The following is a 19,301-nucleotide window of genomic DNA, read 5'->3' on the forward strand; positions in this document are numbered from 1 at the left end:
TGTGTGTGTGTGTGTGTGTGTGTGTGTGTGTACACAGTGTGTTCAAAGGAAAGTGATATGATTTGTCAAGTATAATAGTACATGCTCAAAATGTGACCTGTGCATTTACCCCATCCCAGTGAGTAGTAAACAGACATCCTAACACCCTGAGCAGTACTCACAGCACAGTGTCCAGGGAGGAATAGGATACAGGTGCTTTGCTCAAGGGCACTTCAGACAGATTAACACTGATTCAACAATAACACAGTTTTCATTGAATATTTTAACCATGGAACTACTATTCTGCTGTCTTGGCCAGGACTCCCCTTAAAAAAGAGATTTTGAATCTTAATGGGATTCTTTTCCAGGTAAAATAAAGGTTAATAATAAGTAAAAAATGTAAAGTCATGTGAGACGTAATGGTGTAATTCACCATGATTACAACCCTAACAACACAAACACGTGAACAAAGCCGTTTTAGTGAGCATTCACAGATTGAGTGCGTTTTACAAGATAATGATATTCATGGTATAATATACCATATAAATAATTATTATGATTTGAGATTTTCTAAATGTAAACCCTCAAAGAAACCTGTTGACAATATCAATTTTACATTCATGAGCTTTTCTTACACTTGTGCTTCTGAATAATCAATAACCCAGACAAACTGATCAGACCACTGACTAAAGATTATCCATTATGTTAGAAGATAAAAGGCTCAAGTGAGCGAGATTTTCATTACAATATATCCAATCCAACATAAGTTTACTATACAGTGACCATTACATATCTGACTGTGACAGACAAAAGCTTTTAGACAAGAGATATTGTTTATAAGACTGATCTCAGAACTGTTTAACAGAAGGCTCCGATCTATCAGAAATATCTTCAGTGATAACACATACAATAATTCCTGAACTCACAAACATGACAAATGATGGATTTATTCAACATGAGCTGAATTTCTTTGTTCTCTTACAGGACTCAAGAGCACACAGTGAACCCTAATGAGTGACTGAGCGGCAGTGCATCATCTCTCATATTACACATGCAAAATCATGCAGATAAATACAAACATAACTTTAACATGAGTTCTGTGATTGCTATGAGCAGCTGGAAGTCATTCACACAACACAACATTCATTCAAACTACATTTAAATTCTGTTTGGGTTTAATGAGTCCATCAACATCATTACTCATCATGTGCACACAAAAATCACTTGTGAATCATTTCAAGATTCTTGATTCTTAATAAAAGATTCATTTCCTTCAACATCATAATGGGTAAAAACCTTCAGCAGAACATGTTTGAAAACACACACACACACACACACACATAATTTGTGTCTCTCTGCCAGTGAATGAGCTCATGAGAAAGAAAGAGTTCAGTTTGTTTGTAAAGATCTTTTGTAATATGCACGCACATGCCTGAGCAATACACACACACACACACACACACACACACACACAAGTGCATGCATAAAGGCACAAATTCTCAACACATGTACACACCTCACAACCTGACAGTTTAAATGTGTGACATCTACAGTAAGAGAAGAGAAACATCCCGTATGTTAGATTTTTACAGGACACACAAATCCATCACTGAACAAACAAAATCCTCTTATTACTGAACCAGTGACGTCATCACTTTACAACAGGGCAGAGGCTTTTAACTGGAGAACGCATGTGTGACTCTACATCACACCACCTCTTCCTCTATATCTTACTTTCATTGAGGGGACATTTGGAAATCTGTACACACATACACACACACACACACACACACACACACACACACATCTGAAGGTGTGTTACAGTAAAACTACACATTCCAACAGCAAAACTCCACAACATTACAAGCAGGAAGCTTTGTTACTGGTTACTAAATTTAAACTTAGTTGCCTGTCTACACAGTACACAAGGCTATGTGTTGGATTGGAAAATTAAACTGACTTAAGAATTGTTGGATACAGGTAGGTACACTTTTACACACCTGGTGGACCAATCATCATAGGTCTGCACGTGCGTAATTGATGCTACAGTGGGTGTTTTAAGCTCCTCCTTGTCCTCTTCTGAAATTGGGGGCAGAACCACTAGTCGAACCACAGGTCTAGTATAAACTTTGCCTTCGACCTGGATATCCACTGATCTCTCACCTTTGAGTCTTGACTAATGTGCACTCAGACTACTATTCCAACCAGCCAGTGTTCCCTTAGCTACTGGGGATCCATTATCATGACTACAGTCTCTTGGGTTATATCAGGGCCTGTGTGATGGTATTTCTGTCTGACCTGGATATTCGGAAGTTAATGGCAGATAAAGGAGGATCAGAAGTGGTCAGCAAGAAGCTGGGAGTGCCTTCATCATTGATGACTCAGGCCTTCCTCTTGAGGGTAGATAACTGCAGGCAGGGAGCTATCCAGCCGCCCCATGAGAAGAAGGTTGGGCGTTACTGGGTCAAGATCATTGAAAGACATGTACCCAAGGGGTTTTGAATTAAGGATGTTCTCCACCTCGATTAGCGCAGTCCTCCTGATTACTTTCTCTGCTACAGATTGGGCCCAATCGTTGACCAATCTTTACAAGAAAAGGACCAAAGCAATCAACTCCAGTGGAATAAAACACAAATGTGGAAAGACACAGCCCTGCCAAGGTAAGGTCTGCCATTTTGGGAACAGATGGTTTGGCTCTCAAACGCTGGCATTCTGTATGCATGCTGCAGGCTACGAATTGCCTCTCTTCCTCTTAGAACCCAGTACTGTCTTCTTACTTTTGCAACCACCAAATCAGGGCCTGTGTGGCAGAGATTTTTATCATAGTCCTGAAGAAGTATCTTCACAGCTGGATGTTTGGCATCCAGTACTACAGGATGTTTCACAGCAGGATCTAACATTTCAGCATGCCTCAGCCGACCACCAACTCTGAGTAGATTGGTAGCCTCATCATATTCTGGAGCTAAGGTGAATAAGCGACTACTATGTTGAAGATCCTTGCAAAACTTCAATTGCTGTAATTCCTCCTGAAAAACCCAATTCTGTATCTTTTGGAAGATGTAAGTCTCTGCTGTTTGGTAAGTACCTGCTGTAGTTTCCCCTGGTTCTCCAGTCGCCCCATGTAGCTCCCATCCATTGGTTTCCATGGGTTCTGTCCATGTTCTATGATCATTGCCAATTAGTTTGTTCGTAGGTGCTACTCCACAGAATGCAGATTTCCTTAGCTCAGACTTGTTAATTATAGTGCACTCTGGTGGGTTTGATGGCCAGTTCTTAGATGGATGGAGCAAAAACAACGGCCCATGAAACCACCTGTTGGGTTTCAAAAGATCTTTTAGGGTTTTTCCATGTGTAAGATCATCAGCTGGATATTGAACTGAATCCCGGTTGGTTGGTTAGCTCGTGGATTTCAGCCATTCTGGTCCCAATGAAAACTTTGAATTGGCAAGACTCTGACTCCATTATGACTCACCATGTGGTGAGCGATAATCCAGGTTTCAACATCTTTGTCCCTCTCTTCTGGACTGAGCCTTTTAATAGCTTGTGACCATACCAGTTTCTGAATCTCTCCTAAATAAGCTTCAGCTTGTTGAGAGTCTCTTGCTAATTTCATTTCAGTTCTTTGTAAGTGTGGCATGACTGCTTCCATCGTGGCTTGGAGATAGGGCATGTTACCCTTCCGCAGCAAAGGTGATACCGTTTTGTTCTCTCCACCTCTACGCAAAAGTCTTAGTCTCCAGGAACTCGAAAGCCTCTCTGTCTTGCTTAGATCTTGTGTATTCTTTTACATTCTGAAATGGCAGAACATCCACTCGACACAGCCTTTCAACATGCTTGAGTACCTCAGCAGTACAAGGGGAAATGCAAATTTGTAAGCATTGGTTTGGCTTGAGTCTGTGTTCCAGAAAACTGGTAGGTCCCTGAAGTGTCCATCTTATAGCAGCTGGACCCCCCAGCAGGACCAAGTCTTACCGGCTCAATTGGTGAGATAATTTGGGTTTGATCTGCACTAACAAGGATGAGAGGCTTCACTTTTTAAAAGCACGGCAGTGGTAATCTAACCAGATGTTTGTCTTGCTTCTGCATCTTATGAATTGGTTAAGAGTGATCAATGAGATCAAGCTGAGGGGCAGTGAAATCCCCAAATATAACATAACGTTAACTTGGTTGGGAGTATGGATAAATGTAGAATGAAACTGCAGCGCCATTGAGAGTCTGCACATCATGTCTTATAGTTCTCAGAGCTAAATTTTCTGTTGTCCCTTGTAGAACAAGCTTCTGTGCAGCCTCTGTTAGTAGCATGGTACGCTCTGAGCCATCATCAAGGATTGCAAACGTGTCCAGTGTGCAATTTCCATGATGCAGCAGCAATCTGACCAGGGGCGGAGCCAGACATTGTAGACATTAGGGGCTGGTCCCCTACTGATTTTTTTTCTCCATTAACGGATGCTTCAATGCCGGCCTCTCAACGATCTAATTAAGGATTCATAAATGCTTTCTCTGACACAGCGGACATGGTTTCTTCAAACCGCATTGGGCAGCCTTATGAGCCCAGCCGCAACGCCAGCATCTTTGACTGGTGTGTATCCACTCAAGAGAGTAGGTCTTTGGTGGGGGTAGGGATTTTGGGGCATTGACTGAATGCATGCTCTTAGTTCTGACAGTAGAAGCAATATACTGTGGGCTTACTCTTGGCCTATTCATCATCATTGGCCATGGGATATGTAGCTCTTGCCTTAGAACTATTTCCAGACCCATTCAGTAAAGTTGCCATGGTTAGGGGTGGACCGCTAGGCTACCCAAGACTCTGGTTTGGATCGGCACTCCTTCCTGATGGTTTGATCATCATAACTTTGACACCAGAATTCATATTTAAGTCAGTCTGCCAGATTCATTAGTGAATATGTCGCTCCAGGCAGGTGAATCATGTGGCGACAGAAAATTGCCATTCTTTCAGGTGGCAATTTACTGAGAAGACATGCAACATGCTACCCACACTGCAACTCGATGCTCCCTTCTTGGCCTAATGTCTTAAGCAGACCAACTAAAGACTGCCCTTGAAGGGAGAACTTCTCAAAGGCTGATGGATCATTGTGGGAATCGTAACTGATTGCACTGATATCAGGAGAATCGAGAATAATGGCAATTCTCTTCAATGTTACCTGGTGGGGGTGACCATACCGCTCATTGAACACCATCATGGTGTCTTTGTACGGTGTTGGAGAGTGCAGGTAGGAGTCAATTATTAGACAAGCATCCTTTAGCTTTAGATTGTCAACTAGGACCTGATATTTAAACATTTCTGTACAGTGAGGTGGCAAGAGGTTATCCAAGGCCACCCTCAGGCGAGCGAACACACTCGGAGCTTTGTTCCGGAAGTAAGGAATAGTGGTGCATGGTCCTTTGTAATACTTCTCTGATGTATCCACAAATGCCACAGCAGGTGATATGCTATGGGATGCCATTCTGGGATGCCCAGGATAAGGATGTTTTGGTCTATCCCATGGTTGGTCATGAACATACTGGGAACTTGTCTGTGGAGAAGAGTACCCTAAGCCACTCTTCATGTGGACTTGGATGCTTAAAGTCCATAGACCCATCTGCAGAAGTAAGTTTTAGATAACATTGAATGGCCTGCTGTGTTTCTCTGAGATTAGAATTCTCCTCTAGGATCCTTTGCAACTTTACAGAGCAAACATCAGATCGTACCCATCACTCTCAGCAAAGGTAAGGAACTCTGCATGAGCCTGAGATTGTGGTTGTCGATTTTGACTTATCGATTATGCCTGACATGAAAGACTGGGGGTGCGTCATTGAGAAGCATGTTGCTGAGGATTATGTGGGGAATCACAACTCATCTATGGCAGCCAGGCTAAGAGGCGGAAAAAGAACATGAGAACCATGGGCTCTTTTAGGTTTTGTGGCTGATTCTGTGACGTGATGATTTCTTCTGTGTACAGACACAGTATTTTCTGTCCTGCACACCTCCGCTCTCACTTATGTGTCACATGGCGGAGACATAATCACCTCTTGCGATGCTGAGGGTGGTGGGTGGTCCCATAGCTTCCCCTAGTGCCCCAAACTCCATTTCCCTTGACCCCTGAGCATGGTTCTGGAGTGACTTTCACTGCCAAACCAGTCTCAGCGGCTCAATGGGATTGTTTGCCTCGTGCCAGGCATTGCCCGTTTCAACTGCGTTCTTTTCTCCCCTGTGGAGAGAGCTCCTGTTCTGTGGGTGGAGTTTTTGTGCCCTTCTCTGGAAGAGCGCGATACAGCCAGTCCACGGTCAACATGGAGTGCAGGTTTTTCAACCCGTACTTCGTGATGGCCAAAAAGGGGGTTATGGCCATTCCTGGATTTGCATATTCTAAACAGAGCTTTTCTAGCCTCATGTTCAGAATGCTCTTATATACCAGGGCTGGGCTGTGGAATTACACCTGAAGGACACATACTTCATTCTCCTTCAACACAGATCTGTCCTGCAGTCTGTTTTCGAAGGGTGGGAGCTTACAGTACAAGTACATTCACCGCTTGGGGTCTCGGGTCAACTGGGAAAAGAGCTATCTCTCTCCTGTTCAGAGCATTCCTTTTCTCGGGATGTAGTTGGGTTTGATCGCCATAACAACGCGCTTGTTGGAACTACGTGCTCAGGCCATATTCAGCTCCCTTTCGGCTTTTTAAAGGCAAGCTGTTGACTCCTCTGTGATGGTTGTCCCTCTCGAGTTGATGCATATGAGATCGCTTCAGCAATGGCCTCACGACCAAATCCCATGGTGACACTGCGATACGTGGAGGGTTTCTACTCTCCAGTGTGCTATTGTTTTATCAGTCCGTCGTCAGATTCAGCTTCGTGTGGATCGGTGGTCCCTTGAGCAAGTCTGCAGATGCATCATGGTTCTAATGATGCCTCAAGCTTGGGCTGGGGCGGTGTGTGCATTGGATGTGCGAGTTTACACTCCTGGTTACTGTTCCTGACCTAAATCCTGTCCGGGAAACCACCCCTACATTGACTAGTACAGTTCTAGACGTCAATGAAGAAAACCACTCACCTGATAATGATAAACGACAATTGTCTATATGGGAAACTATAAACAGGGAGAAATCGTTAAAATGCTACTAACTTTTACTCGCCCATCATGTTGTGATTTTATAAAAATTATAGATTAATTTGTTTGGTTGTATTTGAATTAGTTGGATCCTAACCTAACCTTAACGACATAAGAAACGCTTTTCATAATTGTGCAGAAAGTTTGCCATTATTTTCTCCAGTTTGCTCCATGTGTTGGTTCTTGAAAAACAGTGTGGCCTGTGTGTGTGTGTGTGTGTGTGTGTGTGTGTGTGTTGTTATGTAACAGTTAAGAGTTGTTTAAGGATAAAGGTTTATGACTGTTATCACTTCATTCATAAATGTGTGTGTCTCTCTCGCTGTCTTGCTCTCTCACTCTCTCGCTCTCTCTCTCATGGTTACACACTTGCTTATGTATTGGTTTAGTTCTATTTAAGTGAATATCTGTTCAATAGCACGCCCAAAATCATGTCCACACAAACACATACACACAGCAGCACACTCCCTCTAAACAAACACACTCTTAAGCAAATACACAGATTTAGACAAAAAACCTTTAAACAAGCACAAAATCACACTAACCCCCCACCCCTGCCTCCTTCACTTTCTTTAACACTGCTGTATTTACTGTAGTCTGTCAACTGAATGTACGTGAAGTGTTTATTTTTGGCATTCACCTGGTGTTATTGTACATCCTGCATAACAAATCATGGCAATACAACTTTAACTTTGGTCAGAAGAAGCTTATGATCTCTGTGTGAATTGTGAAAAGCTTTGGTTTTGAGTTTTGGTATCAGACAGTGTTCTGCTCATCTTTATCATGTAACTCGGAAATCTTACTCGAAACATCATCAAGAGTTTCTTAAACATCACCAAAGCAAGTTACAACATGATCTCGGCAAATCCACTCATAATGTGAGAAACCTTTGACTGATCACAAACACGCACACACACACAGTGAACTGTTTGACAAACAGTGATGGAATCACCATAGGAACCGGGAGCTCGGCCCAGCAGAGGTCACAAAACCACCTGATGTGACATCCTGTGCTGTGGACCGGAGCTCAGACTGACCTACAGTACACAACACCACAACACAACACGTGTGATACACACCTGTCTGTCTACAGGAACAAAACTGAAAACGTCAAACGTCCTGCGCTGCACAGCTTATCATTGAGAGATTTATGACTGATGCATGTGCGTGTCTGTTTATGTGCGTGCATGCGTGGGTGCGTCTGTGTGTAAAACACCTTTAACAATAAAGAAGAGAGCAGCACACAACACTGTGATCACAAGATGAGTGGGTTGCTGATGATCTGGTTGGGTCCCAGATAACTGTCATGACATCAGCGTGGATGTGTTCTTGTGTTGCCATGGAAACTACATCCACACGCAAGATGAAATTATATGTCTGATGTATTGTGTTTGTTCTAAAGTGAGCGACTTTAACACACAAGTATAAAGTTTCATGTGTGGATATGAGCAGATGAGTACTGTAGTAACTGGAGAACCACACAGGTAAACAGATCAGAGGAAATAAATACCATATATGGATATGTGATTTAATGAATGAATCTGGATGAAGAGACAGGAATTTATTGAGCATTAGTTATAATAATACTGTCAGCAAAATCAACAGCGCCTCTATGTGGCTCTTCTTAATAACACACTCATGTTGTAATTTTAGTTCTGCGCATGCCCAGATAACCTAAATAAGCACATTTGACAAATGAATATTATATATATCTTTTTTATATAAACACTGATGTTCTGTACAGTTACTCTATTAACCACATGAATTATATTAATTAATGCAGGTAATTATTGCATGATCTATATTAATAAATGTATGTAATTATTGCATGAACTACATTAATTAATGTATGTAACCATTGCATAAGCTATATTATTTAATGTATGTAATCATTGCATAAGCTATATTAATTAAAGCATGCCTGAATGAAATCTGTTGAGCAGAGAGCAGATCCAAAGGGACAGAGACACTAGAGTGATGAGGGAAATCTTGTTTGTTTGATTGGTTTGCACTTGTGATTTGACATAGTGATTTTTCACTCATTATATGATCTACTGTCAGTATTAGTCATTACTCTAATTCGTTAAAGAACTTTAAAGCATTGGATTAAGACGTTCATGTATGTAAATCTTTCAGCTATGTCGGTATCATACGATTTATAATTTATTATATACAGTTTATCACTGTTTTAAGCATTGTAGAGGCAAGATTGTACATTGCATGTTATATAACTAGACAAACTAAATGAAACAGATTATACACAGCTAGGTGTGTTCAGCTATGCACAACTTTACATGTGATATAACATTTAGTAACATAAGTACTTATACAGCATTTCATTTACACCTAACCTAAAAACCTCCACCAAACTTTCATGTTTGGTTTCCTGACGTTACCTAAATCATCTTGTATTATTCTGATCTGAAGTCAGTGTGTGATGTTGGTTTTTCTGTAAATCTGTCTGGATCGTCTGAATAGAGTTTTACTCCTACATGACTCCGGCACATTCATTTACATGTACATGTGTGTCTAAATGTGTGTGAGTGTATTTGTGTCTGCTTTGATTCTGCACAATCGCCCTGCAGCCCCACACCTAAATTTAGGGTCACTTGATACCCGAACACTGAGCAAAGAGTGAATATCAGATACTGTACACGGCTGGATTAATGCAACATTAAGCATATGTATGTAAAAATATAGACGTGTTTACATCTATGCATTATGTGTGCTAAAATATGACATTGATATTCACTTTTGCTGTGGTTCAATGTGTATTATTTATATGTTAACTACACGTACCTCTGAAAGGTTACTGTCAAAATCTGTCTAGGATTTTTTCTACATAGAGATTTTGGAGGAAGTCGTCTTTACCAAATTTCGTGGCGCCTTCGGCTCTTGACAGATGTGGATTATCATTTATAAGTGCAGTTGCGGCCTTGCATCTAAGTGTGCTGTGGTGGCGTTATTTCGTTGTTAGCACAGTGAGTCGTGGACTACAAGAATAACTGCAATTTAGAGTTTCCTCCTGAGCTTTATCTGGTGCTTTATTAGATATTATTTCGTGCATGATGTGCAGGTGAATCTCTACAGTCAGTAATGTTTCCTACATAACAATGTTCCGTGTTAAGGGCTCGTTATAGTTGTGCGTAGGTCCGTGGCGTAGGTTACACGTCGGTTTTCATTTATACTTTTGCGTCATCGTCCGCATCGACATGCAAACACACACGCAGACCGCTGGTAGGCAGCATCCACGCATGTTACCACAGTAGCAGTGCGACCGTCAATGAAGAAACAGTTTAGCAAGTTAACCCACAAGTGAAGAAGAAACAGCAACTTCTTGTGTATGTTTTGAGATGACCAACAGTGACGGAAGTAAATAAACAGCGACTAATGTTGCAGTTAAATCATTCTTCAACTTGTTCCATCTTTGTTCTCACCATCACAAATGGAAATACCAATGACACAGTTTTTTTACCTGACAGGAGGGGTTCTAGTGGACCAATCATAGCACTTGTGTGCTCATAGAACTGAAGCGCTGTTAAAAATTTGCCAAAGTGCACGTCAGGGTATGCAGAGCTATGGATAACTTACTGCGTAGCTATGGCATAGAGCTTACGCACAACTATAAATTGGACTTTAACTAGAAATGCAATATAATTTATAACTATGATACTATATTATCAGTGGTGTATAAAGACCTTACATAATGAACTATTTTTTTTATTACCTCACAATGAGCTGTTTTTATCTCCATACACCACGGGTCTTTTTACATGGAAGTCACCTTCGTGTTTCTACAGTAGCCCTAAATGGAAAAACTGCTTGTTTAGAGCGCGTTTTATCACTACGTTGTCTCAGATGACAACATGTTTGTCCTGTGGCGGCTACCATATGCATTTTAAAATTAAGGGGTGAGCTGTTGGTTGCCATTTGCAATCTCACCACTAGATGCTACTATAATTTACACACACCACCTTTAATGAACGGTTAAAACAATTCAAATCACCAAGTGAATCAGTCGGTGCTCAGTGAATCAGTCGGTGCTCAGTGAATCAATCGGTGCTCAGTGAATCAATCGGTGCTCAGTGAGTGAATCGCATAACGAAGGAATGTAAAAGATCTTTTCTTCGCATATATTATTACTTAACAGAAAGACTTTCAAGTTGGTTAGTTAATTATTTATAAAATGTTGTGATGCATTTGTATAAAAGCAATGATAGAAGCCAGAGATGCTAGTTTAACCAAATTCTGCAAGTAGACTAAAATATAGTGGTGTTGTTTTATAGTTAATGTTTTAAAAAATTAAAAAGTTAATATTTGTCATTTTCTTTAATCATTTAATTATTAAACACTAAAAATGTGTCACATGTAAAATGTGTGGTTGAGGTACGGTACACATGTAAAGTATGTGTGCATCAACCTTCATTTTTAATGATCTTGCTATGTAGACTTGAAATGAATTGTGATGTTTTAACATAAATGACATCTAAACAAGATTTCTACATTAAGACAATGTTAACTAGTGTTTGCTGCTGTAGACCTCAGTGAGGTTGGTAGCTGTTTGTTTATGGTTAACACTGATAAACTACTAAACTCACTGGTAACTGTGTCTAAACTACAAGCTGCGACTGAAACTCTGTCTATCTGATCAATAGATTATAAAGGCGTCTGAACGGCCAGCTGTTAGGGTATTGAAGGTTGATCAGCTGCTAATGAGCTCTGACAGATGCTGTACGGTTGTTTTACACAAGAAAGACCTCAACCTTTTCAATCCCAATGCAACCTTGAACTCACTAAACTGACCTCAGATCAGAAAACAGGAGGTCTATTGGTGTCTCATTATGACGATCGGTGAACTCTTTCTCTATTGATTCTGAACCCTTCTAGGGAAAAGACGGACGTGTATTGATCCACAATGAAATCTATCTGAAGCAAATGCATGAAAGATTCACACTTTAAAGATTTACAGCTGTACTTGATATTATACAGCTTAAAAGATCATCGTTTAATACAATATTCAGTCAAACACTTGGCAGTCTGATCAAACATTACACACAACATTATAACTCACCCGTGTGTATCGGGCCGGATCACGCCGGGCATCTGTCCCACCTGCTCCTCTCTTACTGACCGTCCCTGCAGGTCAAAGAGTGAAAATAGTTTGATAATTACTGCTGTCATTTGTCAAACACCCGGGGGGAGAGGGGGGGGGGGTGAACAAGGCCATGCTGAACCTTACTGAAGACTGATGATCCCTAAAGACCGGACAGAAACCAGAGCATGAGATGATTGATTATACTCTTGATATTGAAAGAATGTAAATGTGACCGGTCTTCCCCTTAAATATTATGAGTAAAATCTGATACATAAATTCATTTCAATCATACAGTTAATGCTGCACGAAATCTCTAACCCTTCTTTCCAATAAAGATCAGTAAATGGGCCATTACATGCAAATGTCAACCTCATCAAGAAAAGTAAGTAAAAAGGTTTTTAACCATACTGATGTCAATATTTGGTGGTTTAAATACCCATGCAAAGTCTCAGTTAAAGTCTTTTAAGCAGTTTTTATTACGCTCTATTTAAAAAAAGTGAAAGTTTCAGTATTGTCGCATCCATAACGCTGTTTCTTCCTGATCAATACAAATCCACATGCGTCCCTTCTCCATTTGTTGAGTATTATTGCTTTTGCTTTGTGCAGTTGAATTCACAGAATTTCTATAAAGTATTTTGTCTCCCACATCCACAATGCATTCATGTTTCTCTCATCTAAAATAGAAATATCATAAATGGTGTGAGATTTTTCTGATGTCTGGACTCTATTATCAGGAGTTTATTAAAAGATAAACAGGTGGTTTAATATATTGGTAAGAAATACATTTATATAGTTTTGACTGCAAATGTCACATCCATAACGCTGGAATTGCCCAAATGAATATTTGAGATGTGTGAGAAGCATCAGGTCCTCAGGTCTGTATAAATAGATTGGTTTTCCCAGAGAGCTCTTCAGTGGCATTCACACATGAAACTGGATCTCTGATCTAAAACAGACCATCAGTGACCCATCTGCTCCCACTGAAACACACACACACACACACACACACACACACACACATACACACTCACCCAGACACACACACACACACACACACACACACACACACACACACACACAGACAGATAATGCTGATGTGTTTTAATCCAGCAGTCATCACATCATCATCACATCATCATCATCATCAGATCATCATATAGATTGATTTAAAGCTTCAGTTCTTAACCACAGTAAGAGTTTGATGGACTTTTCTCTCATATGTGTTGATGTTTACAGGTAAAATGAAGATAATCTGAAACAGGTTTCATAAACCTCTCAGACAGGTTAACCCTTCAGATGTTTATGGGATTAAGTACTTAGATGTCCATTCTTAAAGCAACTGAAGGTTATATGTGTGAGGACATGAAGTCAGTGGATAACCACAGAAGAATGATGATGATTTATTAATATGAATGAATGATGTTGATCTGATGTTGTTGTGTTTTAAAAGCACTGCTGCAGTAACAGGAGGTTGTGTCATGTGATTGTGTAGTTCATCACTGCAGGGAACTCAAAGTGATTTAATGTGTGTTTCATCTCCTTTAACATTCAAGAGTTAACAGACACTGAAGTACTGCATCCACAGAGCTGCGTTTGTAAAGTACGATCCTGATATCACGTTACTGAAATCACATAAAATAATGTTCATCCAAATCTCAGATGTTCACAACAGCAGGTCTGATCATCACTAACAGATTGTGTGTCTGGATTTCACTAGATTATATTAATCTGTCTGCGGATTAACCGGCCGCACTCCTTCAGGCTTCTTATAACAACTTCCAGAAGAGCTTCCAGAAGAGGTTTTTATGTGCTGAGAAACTAAATAGGAAATGAATAACACTGAATCTAAATAATAACAACATCTATATTGTGATTGACACAGCTCATAGAGATCAACTAGAGTATTTACTTCAGTTTAGTGTAAAGTGTGATTATATTCAAAAGATTCAGATTCTGTTGTTATTCCTTTCTGTGTCCTGCATTGAAATGATTCAGATTCAGTGTAATGGTGAGTTTCAGTGTCCACATGGCAGAAATAACTGAATCTGTGTCAGTCAGACAACACACTTCATCTCTCTTACACCTGATGTTTCTCTACTCCAGCTGCTGAAAGCTTAGACATCCAGCAAGAACCGCGAGTCTCAGCATTACAGCTCAATATCACATCTCAATCATTCATCACGTTAACTCTTTAATCCAAACATATTCCTAACATTACATTAATCATTACAGATATTTCAAACTCCTTCAATGCAGAACAGCCCACAATTCTGTGATAAGAGTCTCAAAGGAAATATACTAACAATGAGAAATACATAATACTACAAACTAAAATAAGACAACAAGACCACATCACAAGATAAAACACACATCACTTCATGTCTGAAAGCTCACTGTCCTCAGATTAGTGTCTCTCTCCCTCTCACCTTAAAAATACAAGAAATGCTGTCTCATTCCTCATAGTCTCGAGCACACACAAAGAAAGAGAGAGAGAGAGAGTTACTGTAAATCATCAATCTGCTCACCTCTATATTTGTTGTTCTGTATGGTCCGTCTGTTTGCTGCTGTGTCAGTCCACATACAGGCCGTTGTGAATGACAGACAGAGAGAGAGAGAAAGAGAGAGAGAGAGAGAGAGAGAGAGAGAGAGAGGTGGGGGATGCAGTAAGAGGAGAGACAGAATGGAGGATGAGAAGTAAGAGGGGCAGCAGAGGATTCGGCATTCAGATATCAGAGCTACTGCTAAATATAACAGACACACACACACAGACAGACACACACATGCACGCACACAGACACACACACACACACACACACACACACACATACACACACCCACACCCACACACACGCACACACACATGCACACACGCATGCACACACGCATGCACCCTTGCATAAAAAACATTGATCACAAACACATGTTATTATTGTATCTGTATGTGAATTCTTTTAAAAGTGATTTAGGGAATAATTGAAAACGTGTCGTTGAATTAGTAATAAATAATTGACGACGGGCCATTGAATTATAAGAAAATAATGCACACCCAAGGTGCAATGCGGCACGACGCGAAGCGGAGAGCTGTTACACCTCGGGTGTGCATTATTTTCAAATAATTCAATGGCCCATCGTCAATTATTCCTCTTATACCACGGTTACCAAAAACATTGCTCTGGTGCCTATTTTTAAGACATTTGAAAAGTTAGGTGTGCGATTTACAGAAAAATAATCAACACCCATAGAACATTTCCCAGCCAATCAAAATGCAGCATTCAACAGACCCGTGGTATAATAACAAAATAATGCACACCCAAGGTGGTAATGGAGTGCTGTTACACTGCAGGTGTGCATTATTTTAAAATAATTCAAGGACCGGAGTCAATTATTCCTTTTTTACCACACTGTAAAAAATCTTTGCCCCCTTCCATGTTTTTAATCAACATCTCAAGTTAAGATAAATAATAGTACGTTGAAATGAAAAAACCCTGAGTTGATTCAACAAAAAATTCAGGCTGCAAAAAAAAATTTAACAGTGCACGGTTCACACAAACTCTGGTCTGGTGCCTATTTTTAAGACATTTGACAGATCAGGTGTGTGGTTTACAGAAAAATAATCAACACCTGTGGAAGATTTCTCAGCCAATCAGAATAAAGCATTCAACAGACCCGTGGTATAATTAGTATTCAACAGCTCCTACAGTGAATATAACCCAACTGTATGTTAAGTTTTATTTTATTATCATTTCTATCATCATGGTTTTATTAGACACTGGACAGTAGTGACACAAAACAATTTCTCCATATTATCTTTGTATGTTTACATGCAGCTCAGTGTTGAAGAATTGTCCTGTAACCATAGAGACGCTGTCAATCACACCTGTCACTATTCTCTATCAGTACTAAAGCATGAGATATGAAGTCATTACACATCAATAAACACCAGAAAATATTTGGACTCCATGAAAAGATGAGAAACACCAGATGAGGATCTTTATTTCTGATATCTGCTGGTTCATTCTTGGCATAACTTCACACTGACCTGAGGACAGGGCTAACTAAAGATAACTGGCTGAAACACATTCTTTAGATTACTGAAAGAGACCACGTCACACTCGACAATGAAAACATTCAGACTTTCATTACATTTACAATCATTCGGTTAATAGAAACTTTGATCCAAAGCCAATATTTTCTCAAAGATGCCAATTTGTGTATTCAGTGATTTCTTGAAGGTTATGATGGACTCAGGAGGAAGCTTTAGAAAGAAACTAAATGAGTGAATGTTTCTATAAAAGACCAGGTGTCAGTCATTTACCAAATGTAAATGGTGAGATGATTAACAAACATGTGTATAAGTGAGTTAAATGAGTTCAGAGAGTAAAGTGTCAGTGAAGGTTGATCCAGACGACTCAAGTGAGATGTTGCTTCAGTGAAAAGAGGCCCAGAAGTTTCCACCTCTGGTTGTGCGTCATTTCTAAGAGGAACTTTTCTATTTGTGTCTCTCATTCAGGATCTCCCTCCATCTGAGAGGACCAAAGTGTCCAACTAAAATAAGCCGCTCGGTCTCTTCACACTGCACATTGAATCTCTCATATGGTAAATGGTAAATGGACTGCATTTATATAGCGCTTTTAACAGACCTATGGCCATCCAAAGCGCTGTACATGTTGCCTCACATTCACCCATTCACTCACACATTCATACACCGACGGTGGTGTCAGCCATGCAAGGCGCCATCCAGCTCGTCGGGAGCAGCTGGGGTTAGGTGCCTTGCTCAAGGACACCTCGACACTTGGTCCAGTGGAGCCGGGGATCGAACCACCAACCTTCCGGTTTGTAGACAACCTACATGAACCACTGAGCCACTGCCGCCCCACATCTATCAGATCCATATGACCAGACATCTATCAGATCCATATGACCAGAAATGTTTCAGAGTTTGATGAATTCACAAATGCAAATTAAGCACTAATGTCTCCATACCTGTATATGAATATCAGCTGCAATAAGCAGTCTCAGTCATCAGAAGTCAGACTCTTTCACTAAATATATGATAATGAAGTGTAATATACAAAGGACAATTCCTGTTTGAGATTGTCTGTCAACACAATGAAGTGATCTTCTTAATCATATTCCTGCTGTTGAACATTGAGGTCAGAGAGAGCGTTGGGTTCAGTGTATTTTCTCCATTAGATCTAATTTAGTCCACGCTCTGTAAACCCCCTGTGTCATTCACATTGAGTCGTCTTACACCAAACCTAAACCTATTTCATCTCACAACTCTCTGGAGAATCTTAAACCTCACAAGAGCTGTAGATAGATGTGGATCTGATACAATCATCAAATCACTTATTTTGTGATACTCAGATCTTCTGCAAAAAATATTTATTGTCTTTCTTTTTACAGCAGCTGGCTTGTTGGTGTTGCATTTACAAACCTTCAGAAATATACAGTCAAAAACCTCCAGTCTGATATGTATAGATATATATGATATATTTCACATAGTCAACCCTGACCTCTAGATGGCTGTAGATACTTCTGTCTAGTTCTAAAAGAACCACCGAGTCTGAGAAGTTGACTTTTTTCAATTATATTTTATAAGTTATAACAACTCATCTGTAGTTATAACAACTTATCTCTAGTCAAGATAAATAATAGTAAGTTAAAATGAAAACTTTTTTGAAAAAAAAATTTAAGTATTTTTTAGAGTGTAGAATTCCAGGATCTTAAATGGATGATTGATGATATATATGTTGTTAATTGTAAGGTGGTTTGGTCACTTCCACACAAATATCAAACAAGATACGAGAAGTGACATTCAAAATATTACAATACATAGATGCTACCCTTGTAATAGTGCTCTCAGTAAGTATATTCAAAGTAGAAACATTAAATATTTTTAAATGAAAATATTTGGTCACTGATGAAACAAAGATAAAGCATTAAAACGGAAATCTAAAATGGAATATGAAAAGCAAAAATTGTAATAAATTAAGAAATCGAGTAATTAATCCGATTAGAAAAGCAAAAGCACATGTTTATTTCTATAACAGAGCAGGGAAAGGGAAATACTAAACTGATGTGGGAAAATCTAAGAAATTTAACAGGAAAACATAAAAAAATCTGTGAGAAATAGAAGGAGTCTAGAGAATAATTATTTTGTAGATGTAATAAGTGTTTGTACTAAGTTAATTTGTCCAGATACCTCAGGTATTGATGGATAGTGCCTTTGCCGAAGTTTACTCTTAAACTGATGTCAAATAGAGAAGTTGATAGAATAATTGGTTCTCTTAAAAATTCAACAGCTAAAGATACATATGGACTGGACACCACTTTAGGATTTAGGAAAAAATATTCTACAAAAACGGCAAAGTGTTTTATGTTTAAAAATAATAAATCCTTAATGGATAGAGGAGGTATAGTTGGTGCTGGATTTCTGGATTTTAAGAAAACTTTTGAACTGTGAATCATGAGATTTTACTTTCTCGATTACACAATTATAATTTTTCAACTGAGACCATTATGTGATTTAAATCCTATTTAGAAAATAGAAAACATCAAATTACTTGGATTATAGTGTTGGAGTTCCACAGGGTTCTATTTTAGGTCCATTATTATTTAGTATTTATGTAAATGATTTTAAATGCATGTATTGTCAAATGTATGCGGAGTGTTGTACGTACATGCAAAAAATCAGCAAAAGGCAGCACAAAAATTAACTGAAACAATATTTCATTGTGCAACTAATATATAATGGCTTATTAAGTCATGTTTACATCTTAACGTTTAAACGCCTGATTACGATGTGCAGATGTAACTGAACAAAAACTTGAGATAGTACATGAATTCAATGAATTTGGATTCACAGCTCTCTTTCAAACCACATATGAAGAAAGTGGTAGAATTTTTTTAATTTCTTAGAAATAATTTGACCAAAGAAGCATCAGTTTAATTCACAAATTCAATGATCAGTTCTTAAAATCACATATTGCATGACTAGCTGGACTCAAACAAGTTGAAATGATTTACAAACAAACTCTCAAGGTCTATTGGATAAAAAACAAACCGTTTTACCATTGTAGCATACAACTAAGTTTTCTATTTTAAGCTGGGAACATGTGATT

The 19,301-nt window shown here is 39.3% G+C and overlaps 1 protein-coding gene across 1 annotated transcript in view; it reads right to left on the minus strand.

Moving 5' to 3' along the window:
- The window catches only part of filip1l (filamin A interacting protein 1-like), a 37,055-nt gene extending 22,203 nt beyond the window's left edge, over window positions 1-14,852 (minus strand). Inside the window, exons 1-2 of the mRNA XM_065259323.2 lie at window positions 14,703-14,852; window positions 12,154-12,218 (exon numbers count right to left, since the gene is read on the minus strand). The gene's annotated coding sequence lies outside the window, so the exon portion shown is untranslated. The remainder of the gene's footprint in view (window positions 1-12,153; window positions 12,219-14,702) is intronic.
- Between the last annotated feature and the right edge of the window lie 4,449 nt (window positions 14,853-19,301).

Source organism: Paramisgurnus dabryanus, chromosome 14, assembly GCF_030506205.2.
Source record: "Paramisgurnus dabryanus chromosome 14, PD_genome_1.1, whole genome shotgun sequence".
Lineage (NCBI taxonomy): Eukaryota > Metazoa > Chordata > Actinopteri > Cypriniformes > Cobitidae > Paramisgurnus > Paramisgurnus dabryanus.